The 12,888-nt window shown below is 39.1% G+C and overlaps 1 protein-coding gene across 19 annotated transcripts in view; it reads right to left on the reverse strand.

The window, feature by feature from the left end:
* PIK3C2A (phosphatidylinositol-4-phosphate 3-kinase catalytic subunit type 2 alpha) overlaps nt 1-12,888 on the reverse strand; it is an 82,073-nt gene that overhangs the window by 48,042 nt on the left and 21,143 nt on the right. The window contains exon 1 of one of the 19 annotated variants that reach the window (XM_064513100.1): nt 12,717-12,886. The exons of the other annotated variants lie outside the window; for them this stretch is intronic. The gene's annotated coding sequence lies outside the window, so the exon portion shown is untranslated. Of the gene's footprint in view, nt 1-12,716; nt 12,887-12,888 lie in introns of those variants that run through there. 19 annotated transcript variants of the gene reach the window in all.

A 12,888-nucleotide genomic window follows, 5' to 3' on the forward strand; every position in this document is an offset into this window, starting at 1 on the left:
GAGAAAACCTGTAACAAGAGCAGAACAAAAGGCATTTGTATTTGCAATGCCTACCAGATGATTGTAGGCCAAGCAGAACAGTGCTGCTCTCCCCACAGAAACAAGGAATGTTTTGGTGCTGAACAGTGAAAGGAATACCTCAGACAGAACAAATGCCACAAGCAGCTCAAGAATACCATTGCGTTCCTAGCCTTAGTTATGTTAAGTTCCATAAAACTGTCATCCAGCTCAGCTGTTCATCATTTCTTTTATTAAGAGCTACTTGTAAGCCTTTCACATCAACCCCTTTTACAGTCAGGTGCAAGTTAGGAAAGGTTCATTGTAGCTTAGCAAGAAACCCCTTGTGTTTTACGAGAGAGAATTCCTAAACTCAGTGCTATGATCCAGTTCAAAAGCTGCAAAAGTTACCAAAAGAACTAAATTGTGCTTAGGTGATGAGTGTGGAAAGAGGTAGTTTTTCTATAAGAACCTAAAACTTTAAAATTTAAATAGGTATATTTAGAAATGTTAAGAACAACACACGCAAGATATCACAAAACATTTGTGGAATGTGGAATCATTTAATGTTCATGAAGCTTCTGCTTTCCTTCCTATCAGCTAGTCGCTGGTTAACAAAGACTGAAACTAGACGTTAAAAACCTCAAAAGCGCACAACTAAATAGCCTTGGAGAACAAAGTCTTAAGGAGCAGCTTTGGTGGTTATTAGAATTTATCCATCTCACCAGATAATGATTTTCAACACAGATGAAGTCTACAGTTTCCTTGCACTATGTTAAGCTGCAGAGTTTGGCATTCATTAAATCCACCACTACTGCCATTACAAAGAAGTCCTGTCCTATCCACTACCTATTTGCACAAGCCAAGTGCTAAAACAGATCAGAAAGACTTTTTTGCTGGGTGCACTGTGTATACAGTATGTATTTTTTGTGCTGGTGCACAGTGAGCACAAACTCTGGTCTGTAACAGGGGTGATAGGTATGGACCAGAGATACATGTCTCTCTTATGTTGACATGAACTCCAACATAAGGAGAGCCCAGCCATTAAATCCTGATGGTCACAAACTGGTCTGTGCTCTAGACTTCTCTCAGTTTCAAGCCCTGACCAAACTGAACAGGACTGGTAGGTTTGAGAAACCAAAGCAATCAGAAACAACACACTTCTGTTCTGGCTCAAGTCATATTGCTTAGTCTCATATTAAGAAACATTTAGAAAGAACGTTTCAGGACAACTCATTTCAACACAATATGCATGTAAAACTACGTCCGGTATCTTTAAGTTTACTTCCCCATTTATAATTGTTTTACTAAGCTCGGCTTCCAGACCCTCTCATGTTTGGAGGGACAAAAACCCAGAGCAGTGATCTCTTTTTAAACAGAGGATTCTAGGTTTGCAGTTTTATAAGACTACTCCCCCCAATCTGATTTCTTGCTTCCAGCAACTTCTATTTAAGAGGACATTTATACTTAGTTCTCCTGCTACTGAAGCCAGAAGTGCTGCGAAAAACTCTGCAGACAAGTTTATTTTCATAACTTGTCTGCACAAGCACATATATGTTCTTTCATTTAGCTTTGTACCAGACAAGCTTACTTTAAAAAAAATTAATAAAGAGAGGAAAAAGCAAGCAAGCCTGTTTCCTATCTCACAAAGCTTAAATAAGAGCCAGTTGTTACATCCAGACAGAGACTTGGTGAAATAGGTACAGGCTAATAGGTAAAAAACAGGAGCTGAAAGTATATTGTTACTGAGGCATGCAGAAATGTGTATGCTAACTTACAGGCTTTTATATTCCCTACTTTACCTCAGAAGACCAAAATAAAATAGTATCTTTAACCTACATATTTTCCTGTCATAAATAAGATTACTTCAAAGTCAATCTTCATTGCAAAACACAGTTCCTATACTCTGCTGATGGCAGAAGCAAGAGACCAGCCTTCAGTTGCACATCAGTGATCTCCGGTGACGCACAGTTACTTAATATTCACCTGCTAACAGAACAGTCACTCCAAGTCTTCTCTTAAATGTGTACTGAATATTTTGTAGACAGTCCTAAGCCTCCTAGCCACAGATGAAATCCTAATGAGAAGCATAATGCACTTTACACTAACTGCTCACACTGCCTAGATATCTACGTAGGCTTTAATCTCATTAACTGATAGCTGGTTAAAATTGCTATGTCAAATTTTTAGATGCACAAACACACTATTCTTACCAATTTTAAAGTTTTCTAAAGAACTCCTACTTGGCTTTTCTAAAAAGTAGTAGCACGAAATAAGTGTGATTATCACAGTTTTGCTGTTGCCTACAGATTTTGAAGAGCAGTACAAATTTTTTTCTGAATTTTATTCAGAAAAACTAAACTAGGTTTATACTCGCTGAGACTATTCTGAACTATCCGGGCAACAGCTTTGAAGAAGCACATCAAGTGCATTCTGGTGCTGCTTGATAATTACAGCAACAACAGCAAGTGATTTTTCAGGTCGGGGGGGAAATCAAAGTTACATAGCCTTCAAAGTAACTATAAGAGGAACCAAACTGTAATGAGCTTGGCACCGTAAAGAGTAGGAAAGCTTATTTTTCTGCCAAAATTGACAGCTTTGATCTTCATATTTGCCAAGCAATTTCCCACTCACAACAAGCTACTGTTTCACCAATTCATGACCTGAGATAAACATACATTTTTTTAGCATTTGGAAACATGGTGCACAGCTAGACAGCTGCTGCAGTACATTCCCTTGTAATGCCTAGAGGATCCCAGTTTCTTGATAATTGCTTATCTATTTATTTTAGTTTTCCCATGACAGTGCTGCATTTTTTTTCCAGAGCTCCGACTGCAAACTTGTACTGACATAAATCCAGTGACTTCTGATAGCTGTGTAGAAAAATATTATTATTAGTGGTTATCTGAAAAGTTGAATTTTATTTTTATTTTTGCAAGGCAGGCACTCGGTCAAACACATACTCAGTTTGATCGCTGTATTTAAGTTCTTTCCTCAGAGAGGACAGTTATAAAGCCAAATCAACGTATTAATTTGTCAAATTCTATAATCAGACTGCAGATTTCAAGCAGTTTAAAAGCATCTGATAAAACTGCACATTTCAGCAAGACTTTTTCCTGCATGCCAGTTTTTAAACAATGATTTTATATGATAAAACTCTCAGAAGAAATGCTTCCTAGATGTGTTTAAAATAAAGACAAGCTTTCTTTCAAAAGTTAATTATACTGCATCAGTTAACATGCTCACATACAGAGTTTAGCTTTATTTTGAACTTTTAAATTCGTGGCCACCTGAATTCAAAGGCAGACAGTTAGCCGAATTTAAGCTTTTGCAACACCTGCAAAGAGAAGGGCACACTCCACTTGCAAGAACAGCGTGGAGCTCCTCTCAAACACTCAGAACAACGTGTTTCAATTCAAATCGCAGAAACTGGAAAAAACAGAGACGTGGACCACTGCTGATGGTACATTAAGAATTCATCAGAAGTTTGCAACAACTAGAAGTCATCAGAATTGCAGTCCTAGAAGTAATCCTGAAAGAGTTGAGATTGTTCTCATCTCAGCTACTGCACACACCACTGTGAGCAACAGTAAAATTACTTTTCCAGCTGTCAATCTGTTTTACTCTCAAAAGCACAGTCTCTCCAAATACTTACAGAACTTGTCACTTGTCAAATGCTTCTGCCCCCGCTCCTTTTTTAAAGGCACAGAAACAACTGAAGGGATTCCAACAGAACTTTGAAAGCGATAAAACATCTCCAAATCACTTACTTTCCCTAAATTTAAAATAAAACAGGCATACTTTCTATAATGTCAATTATGCTCACACTGTTTCAGCAGTAATTTGCTGATATTACCTCCTTGAAGATTTCTATAAAAGCAGGTCTAAAAAACTCAGCCACCTGATTTAGCTACAGTCTTGATTAAAGGTAATCTCTTGCAATGAGATCTAGTAACTTTAGACAATATTTTCTGTATGTATTCGATTAGATGTAATAAGGCACAAATCTGCACACATCTTTCCCTAGCTCCAATCTAGCAGAATTTTCCTTAACATGTCTTTAGTAGCAACTTTGAATACATGTATCTACAGCATCTAAAATTAATTTGCTCAGTTTTGTACCTGTGCATTGCTTTGTAATTTTTAATTGAGTAATGCTCATCACTCCTTATTTTAAAAGGGGAAAATGCTGGGTTTTGTCTGGTTTTTTTTCTTTTAAATAAGTAGCAGCAGCAAAACTTTATTAACACCAAGAACTAAGAAACAGCAAAATGTCTGGCAATCTCCTTCAGATCAAAGCCACTAAGTGCGGATGGAAATTCATTCCAAAATAGAGTTTGGGTTACAGAGGCTTACATAAAAGCAAAAAGTATTTACACAGGTACTCCTCTGGCAAACATATAAAAATCTAACTATTAAGCAATTTTTACTCAGGAGGAATTTATAGATTTTTGGTAAGAAACATCAGAAAAATCAATAGAAAATATTACATGTCTACTGGGACAAAGACTCTCAAAAACTAAATTAGTTCCCTATCTTAATGACCAAGGGATGTCTTTATTAGCGATAAATCCTGCTACCTCAAATAGAGGTAATCTCACCACCTGCTCACATACATGTTAACATTCTTCTCTACTTAAACAGAGCTGCACAACAATTTTCTTTTCCAAAAAAACTTTCAATTTAGAACTCTATTTATAATCTGTTCTAGTGCTAAACAAGCATAGAGTTCATATTATTTGGCAATTCATTCTCAATAAGTATTTTATAGCTATCACAAATCAGTGCACATCAACTCCCTAGAACTTCAGTACGAAACACAGAAGCAATGATAACATGTCAGACCATTTCCTGCATTCCTTGCAAAGTAATGCCTTGACATACAGGAGCTAGAATTTCCTCAAAACAAATGCAATTTTTCAATATAACTCCCTGTGGTTATTTTACTGTTAATTAAAAACGGATTCAAAGCATTTGCCTTACATCAAATAATAATTAAGGAACCAGCAAATCTTGCCCACATACCAGAGATGGTAGCAGTTTTATGGGATGACAGAAAAAAATTTAGTGAAATAAGATAGCAGTGGCATACTATGGAAAGTACTAATCATCTGGAAAGGAATTCACAGTAAAATATTTGACACACAAGGAAAACTCCTTAGGAAGAAATAAAAAACTTTGATGTTCAAAAGCTTCCTCTGCCAGATGGATTCACAGATTGCTACAAATTGAGAAACACCTGAACAGATACTTCAACAAGTCAAGTCATGAGCAAGTCAGATGAGAGTCACTTATAGACCTACCAAATTAGAATAGGCATTAAAAAAAAAAAAAAAAAAGAGAGAGAGAGAGAGAAGCAAGTATGACAACACATTAACCGACAGGAGATTCCACAGGTGTAATCACTATGGGTGAAGTGGCTGAAAACAAGAAGATAAAGAAAAGCAGCAATCATCCCAGTAACGCTTTGAAAGAACAAAGGGCTTTTAAAATTCACTCACACACAGACTCCGCAACTAATGTACTAGATATTCTATTTCTTGAAAAACTGCCAAGTCAGTTTACAAAGGTTTACCCCTCCTATACAACTATTGAAATAATTATTTCCAGGTACCTTAAAACACACTAGGAAAAAAACACGCATATTCTTCAGTTGTGTAACAGCTTGTACATCAATCATGACTGGTATTACATGGTTTATTGCTTTTCCCAACAGCTTGATTTTTTTCCCTTTTAGATTTGTAATCTCCACACAGTGCGTGAACTGTTTATTTGTTAGAGACGCTCTGAAAGCCAGATAAACCATCTAAACAATAAGCATATAATCAGATTGACCTCTTTTAAAAAGATTGTATATGTTAATAGCAACTGATTTTAAAGTCAAAAATACTTTAAAAGTCAGTATTTTCTCATTTCTATTTTAAATTGGAAGGACTCCTTTTAAGTGCTGCAGATATATCTGTTGAGAAATGGTTATTCTTATTTACAGACACTTCAGCTTTATAAGTCCTTGAATATAAATCTGAGTGTTTCAGTCCTTCATAAGAATAAAAGCTCATTTTTTAATATACTGTTAGGCTTAAACTGGGAGCTTTTCAATAATATGTACACAAATAGTCCTGAAAGGTTAATGTTTCAGCTATAGTTCTAGTCTATTATCTTTCCACTAAAACTTGGTAGCTTCTTTAATCCGGTCATTTTAGCAAAATTAGAAAATGCCTTCTTAAAGCAGAGATTAAAACAATTAACTGAAAAACAGAATCCACTTCAGCTGATTTCTAAACAATCTTCCAAAAAACAAACTAAGAAGTCCAAATTTATCTAAAGATACGATTTTTATTTGAGTGTGAACTCCAAACCAGCACTCCTTTCTGTTTTGTTCAAGTCAGCCAGGCTAGCTTCTAAATAATACCCAAGCAGCTGTACCTAGACGAGTAACTGCACCTCTTAACTTTGATTATAAAGATCCATTTACATCCAAAAATTAAAGTTTCATCACATAAAGCATCTGATTTTGAAATGGGTAAGAACAGGGTGTTTCCAGGACTAGAACAGGAAGTCTCCAGGAATGCTTTAAGATCTTTCAATATTGGCAACAATTCCACTGAAAAAATCTCGTCTCAGCAGTTTTCATGCTTATAGAAATGCTTACAACTCCTCCATTTACATGAATTTTCATCCAAAATACTATACAGAAGACTTACTAAATATGTCATGCTTTGTAACTGTAGAATCTTGATCTTGGATCAATGTTCCAAGGAGGACAAAGGACGGAAGCATTAGTCACAGCTTTCCAGGCAGTTGTATTTACCTGCACATCATCTGTTTTCCACACCACAAAGTACTGTTCCCCTTCTTGAACCAGTGGTCCACACCATTAGCCACTGCATACTAATCCACCAGCAGATGCAGATACACATGAATTTCGTACAGTACACTTGCAAGCTTCTTTAGCATATTTGTGCTGCTATATCCTACCCTTCCCCTCAACTTTTGAGCCCAATCACCATTTCAGCTAAGTCTGCTAAAGGGATAGAAGTCTTAAAGATAATTAAATTCCATTAAGTTTCATAAAAACAAGCAACCCAAGACAGCCAAGAAATTGGGTGTCACAGCTGAAGAAAACAGTGGCATAAGCTCATATTATTGCACACTACAAATTTATTGCACAAATAATATTTACAAATGCTCAAATCACAGCAAAAATTCTTTAAATCCTATCAGCTGAAGACAAATCCACAGGAAACTTGACATCAGTTTCATCTCATGTAGAACTACTCACAAACCTCTACACTTCAGTATTTTTCCCCTATTATGTTCCCAGCTCTCTGACAGCACACCTGCAAGTTCTGTTCCTGCACAGTATTTTCTGGATGTGGGTACCAGAAAAAGCAATAATGAAACTGATGGCATCTCAGGCTGTTTCACTCCAATGCACTTGGCCAGGATTCTTTCCATTGCCTGCAGCCAAGCCTATTACCAGCATTGTTTGACAAAGGCGAAGAATTTTGGTTCTGTTGCAGTGTTTCTCCTTGCAGGATAATGCTTTCATATCCCCTCCTGTTTATTTCTGAAGTTCACTAAAAGTTCTTAAAGAACTTTTTACTGGTTCTCTTGCTTTTCAAACACCTCTAAAGCTGTACTTTTCTCCATGTCACCCCTATGTTTTTCATGCTTTCCATCAACTTCTCTTTTCAAATGGCACTTGAAAATCCACATGCAATGCAAAATATTCCACACAAAATCAACATTAGCCATGCTACTGTTCTAGGCTTTTTTCTTTTTAAAAAAAAAACCCAACAATGCCAGTGACCCAAATATTTTGTTTCCCCAGCTGAATAATTTGCTTATTAGTCCATCATTTGCCAAAAAAAAAAAAAAATCGTTCTGAAATACCATTCATAGAATAATTAAGGCTGGACGGGACCTCAGGAGGGTCTGCAGTCCAACCTCCTGCTCAAAGTAAGGTCAATTATGAGATCAGACAAGGGTGCTCACAGCTTTATCCAGGCAGCTCTTGACAGACCTGCGAGGACAGAGACTGCACAACCACTGTCTACCGAGACCCCCGGTCTCTTCAGCAGAGCTCCTCCTTTAAAAAGGCTACTTTTCTTTTACTAACCTTTATCTCATGCCTGCCATTGCAGCAGCCAAACTCCTAGCTAGCTCTGTGGTTGCAGAGATCCTTAAGGGATAATGTTTGCTCCTGGTCTATAACTAGAACATCTTTGCTAACATTTCCTATCAGTGACAGCACTATTACAGACAAATCTTGGTTGTTCATGCAGCACTGGCCTGCTCACAGTAGAGTGACAACCTACAGCCTCCATCTGTACCAGCACTTCCGTAAGTCCCAATACTAGTGATACTGATCTGAAGGTACAGACAAGGTTTCAACAAATTAAATATCTGATTCAATCAAAAATATAAAAAGTCTTTAGAAGAAGGAGAGTACAGAGAAGAAAAAAGAGGGAAAAAAGGTTAGTACTATCTATTTTGATTATCTGAATGGAGATGCCCAACACCTTTGATATAGTCAGTTAACACTCTACACTGTATAAAGACAACCGTGACAAGTACCTAAGTTTTCTTAAGTTATATGCCTGAAGCTAACCCTACAAATATCCTCCTAATATCATCAATCATCCAATATGCAGCAAAACGCAGGAAGGTTATGATGCAAGGTACAGTGGCTATTAACAGAGGGAGGTGAAAGCAAAACCCCCTGAAGATCCTATCCTATTCCTTGATGCTATAGTAGTATGCAGTATACACCTTCAACATAATACATCCAAAACATCAGTAGCACAGGGAGAGAAGATCATATCAACACAGCTCTGTCACAGATTTAACTCTGTGCATATCACTGTACCAGCTAAGACCTACCAGTCTAATCAAACAATTCTGCTGTAGTAGTCAAATTATTTCTACCACTTGCTTCAACAGAGAGGTTTCCCCTCAGGCAGGAAACCTACACAGTTTCATTTACAATCAGCAGATGCTTCTCAGTCACAAAGCTAGCATTTACAAAAGCAAGAATTGTTGACTATTAACTGACAGAGGAAGTGCACCATTTACACATACCTTTTAGCTTTACACATTAGAAAATATTAAATACTTAATGTGTAGAATCAGATCTCTCTTTATCTAGATATGTTTTTAACCACTGGTGGAAAACTGAACATGATGGCTGTAGCGAGTCAGACCAAAGGTTCATCCAGCCCTTATCCTTTCCCTAAGGGTGGCTCCAGAAATGTTTAGGAAAAAAGCTGAACCATAGCAAGCCTATAATGATACTTCCCCACAATACCCTCTCAGTCTCCACTAATCTGCAGCCCAAGGCCTTTCCAAATCCCGAGGTAACTTCTGTAATATTTAATACCCCCAATGGATTTTTTCCTCCAAGAATTTGTTCAGTCGCATGCTGAATTCACGTAAACTTTTAGCATCTACCCTGGAACACCACCTCAGCACTGTGACCACCCTGTGCTTTTTTGCAGTGACTACAACCTAAGGACAAGAGCACATCAGTTACTGATTATCTGTTCTCAGTGCCTCTGCCTCAACTACTAACAAAAATGCCAACTGCGGTACTGAAACGTATAAGCTACAAACTCAATGTGGACCATATTATTTCTAGGTCATAAGCAACAACTGACCTCTGGATGCAAACTAGTGACACAAACACCATGAAGTCCTCAAATGCTGCATATTTTAAGTTTCCTATTTTTTGTTAATGGATCAGTGTAACACATTTTATGTCTATAACTTTAATGCCAAATGCCTGAAAATTGTAAACTCCATGAAATATGGAAGTGTGCCTTCTCTCACTATTTACAAAACACTCTCAAGAGACAACTATTTGGAACAAACTAGAGTAAGAGATTTCAAGTTGCATCCCTCCTTAAAAAAAAGTATATATCAAAGTAGTATTTCTTTTTTTTTTTTTTTATGCAAGCTTTGAGGAAAAAAGTTATGCTGAATCATTGATAGAGTAAGTGAGGTTTATCATTACTGGTATGCTTAGAAAACATTTCCTCCTTCGCTTACTTTCCCAGTCTAGAATCAACTTCTGCATTCTTCTGCAAAAACTGACATCACAGCAACCTTTCCACATACGTACAAAGGGTTTCAATGTGTACTGTACTCTGTTAGATGACTGATGTTACTGTTACTGATAAAAACTGAACTCAAGTTCTGGTAAGTAATTATACATCATATCCTCTACTTAGAAGAATCTATTTACAGTTACACTTCCATGAAGCAAACAATTTACTTTTGTAGTACATTCTCATTTTTAAGTTTACTGTACCATTCTTACCACTAACCATGGACACCAAAGGCAATCATTCTAAAATAAAAGCGGTAGATTTTTATTTAAATGTTAAGGCTGATCTTAAACCTCATTATATTTTATGGATTCTAGTCACGCTAATGTTATGCTTATAGCATTGTACTCATCAATGCCATTTTACTACATTTTTTAAAGCCTACATAAAATATCATTAAGATTGTTCAAGATTTTAAAAATATACAATAAGGAGTCCTGCTCTAAGCGAATTTATTTTTCTAGATAGACCAATACTGGTCTGAGACACCAAAACTTGACGCAACAAAAAACCCAGAACATCACCTCAGCATCTTTTTTTTCTAAACAGTTTTAATCCACGTTTCTCCTGCTAGACAGCAGAAACAAAGTTATAATAGCAATACAGGATAAGGAATACTGTCAAGTTTGATGTTTGAGTTTAAGAAGTGTACTGAGTTTAAGAAGAACACAGATTCAGATAAGATTTTTTTAATTTAAGATTTGAAAGACACCATTTTCCATTTAAGGCATTCTGTTTTCTTAGTAGTTACAGAAAAAGCCACTCCAAAAGACAAAAATAACTAAATCACCAATTTACATTTATGTACCCCAATCATCTGCACAGGCAAACCGTCACATTTGAGTTCTTAATGACAACCAAATAACCTGAAAGGAAGTGATCAGGAACCTCATCAAATTTCAGAATCAGTATTACTGTTACACTGTAATTAAGTATCACAAGTTTATTTATTAAATCAACCAGGAAAAATGAATTGTTTTTTAATGTGTCTTGAGACCTCCTATCTATTCTTACATGGAAGCATCTCTATGTAAAGAAGTTTCAAATACAGTACATTTAAGAGGAGGGGACTCTAAATACTTATTAATTTATTCAACAAAAGGCTACCTAATCTCAAAGTATTTGTTTCTTTACTTCTCCCTGTGCTGACTTTCTCCCACTGCCTTTATCTTACGTTCAGCTTCCTTTCATTGTCCACTTATTCTTGTTAGTTTTGCTTCAGTTTAAATTTTTTTCCTCCAAATTTGGTGGCTATTGTAGTCCCCTTTTCCTGCAAATGCAATAAATTAAATCCATTTAACCAGCTTCTCTTCTTCCCAGACCAATAAAAAAAACTTCTTTCCAGGGCCATTCTAGGCACTGAAGTGTTAGAGGAATGAAGGACACGGCTGCATTCACCACTGCATTCCAAGCTAACAAAAACAACTAACAGAATACTTTTGTTAGCCCGTTATTTCATTTCTCCCTCTCCCCACAGTTTCTCCATCTCTTTTGGATTCTTTAGGCAATATCCATCAGTATGATGCTCTTGAATGCAGTTTATATTCTAAATACATCTTTTACAAATATCACAGGATGTTTCTTGAATGTTCAGTTCTATTCAGAAAGAGATTTACATTAAACAAGCAAAGCTGTTATTTAAAACCTTCTCTGCATATCTCCCCTCCCCCAATTTCAGCTTAATTTCACTGTGGTCAGGGACATTTGCAATGAAGAATACAACGATTAGGAACGATATCAGAATCTTTCTTTTCTTCAAAGTTCTTCTTTTTCAGTGCCTCTTCTTACTACTTTATTCTCTTCCCTTTCCCAAGAACAGCACAGCTGTTTGGGGGAAGTTACTTACTATAAGATGCAGGTATATCTGTTCTTTTCATGGCATTGGTGCCAAATAACAAACTGGCTGGAAGTTAAGCACAGTATGCCGGCTGCATGTTTCCGTATATTACCGCTAACATCTAAAAAGCTCCTAGAGCGGACAGCAGAGCGGGTTGAGCACGACACCACCCCCCTTCTCTGGGAGCACGGCGTCGCACAGCAGCAGCAGGTTAGCCAACGCGCTCAGGGCGCCGAGGAGAAGCGGAATAGAGCACAGCGAAAGCTCCGCGGCCTCGGCGGGGACAGACGAGCCCCCGGCGCGGGTCCCTCGCGCTGCACGCCCGGTGGCAGCTACCCCCCTCCCCAAATTTCACGCTTAGCTGTTAAAAAAAGAGCATCCTCGAAAGGGGCAGCGCTAAAGACCACGAGCTGCCACTCTAGGGACCTCGCAACGGCGGAGCCGGGTCAGGCGCTGCCCCAGCGGCTCCCGCAACGCGCGTCACCGAGGCGGCTGACCAGCCGCCGCCTGCAGGCTCGCCGGAGCCCGCACAAACCGGGCAGCGAAGAGGCGGGGGCGCCTCGCACGGGCCCGGCCCGGCCCGGCCGCCCCCGCCGCTCGCAGGTGCCGCGCGGCTCCCCGGCCGCCCCCGGGTCCGCCCGGCCGGGAAGAGCCCGCCGAGGCCGAGCGTCCCGCCGCGGCAGCCCCTAAGGGAAGGCGCCGGGGGGGGGGGGGGGGAAGGGACGGGAGCTGAGGGACCGAGCAGCGCCCCAGCCCGCCGCCCCAGCACCTACCTCGCAACGCCGCCGCCGTCCCGCGGCAACGGCCATCCCGCTGCCCTGCCGCCGCCGCCGGGACCGCGCGCCGGGCTCCGCGCAGCCCCCTCCCGCCGCTTAACCGCCGCCGCCGTGCGCTCACTTCCGGCCGCGACCCGCCGCGCTCGCGCGGGAGGGGGGGAGGGCGGGG

Source organism: Dromaius novaehollandiae, chromosome 5 (genome assembly GCF_036370855.1).
Source record: "Dromaius novaehollandiae isolate bDroNov1 chromosome 5, bDroNov1.hap1, whole genome shotgun sequence".
In the NCBI taxonomy this organism is placed as follows: Eukaryota; Metazoa; Chordata; class Aves; order Casuariiformes; family Dromaiidae; genus Dromaius; species Dromaius novaehollandiae.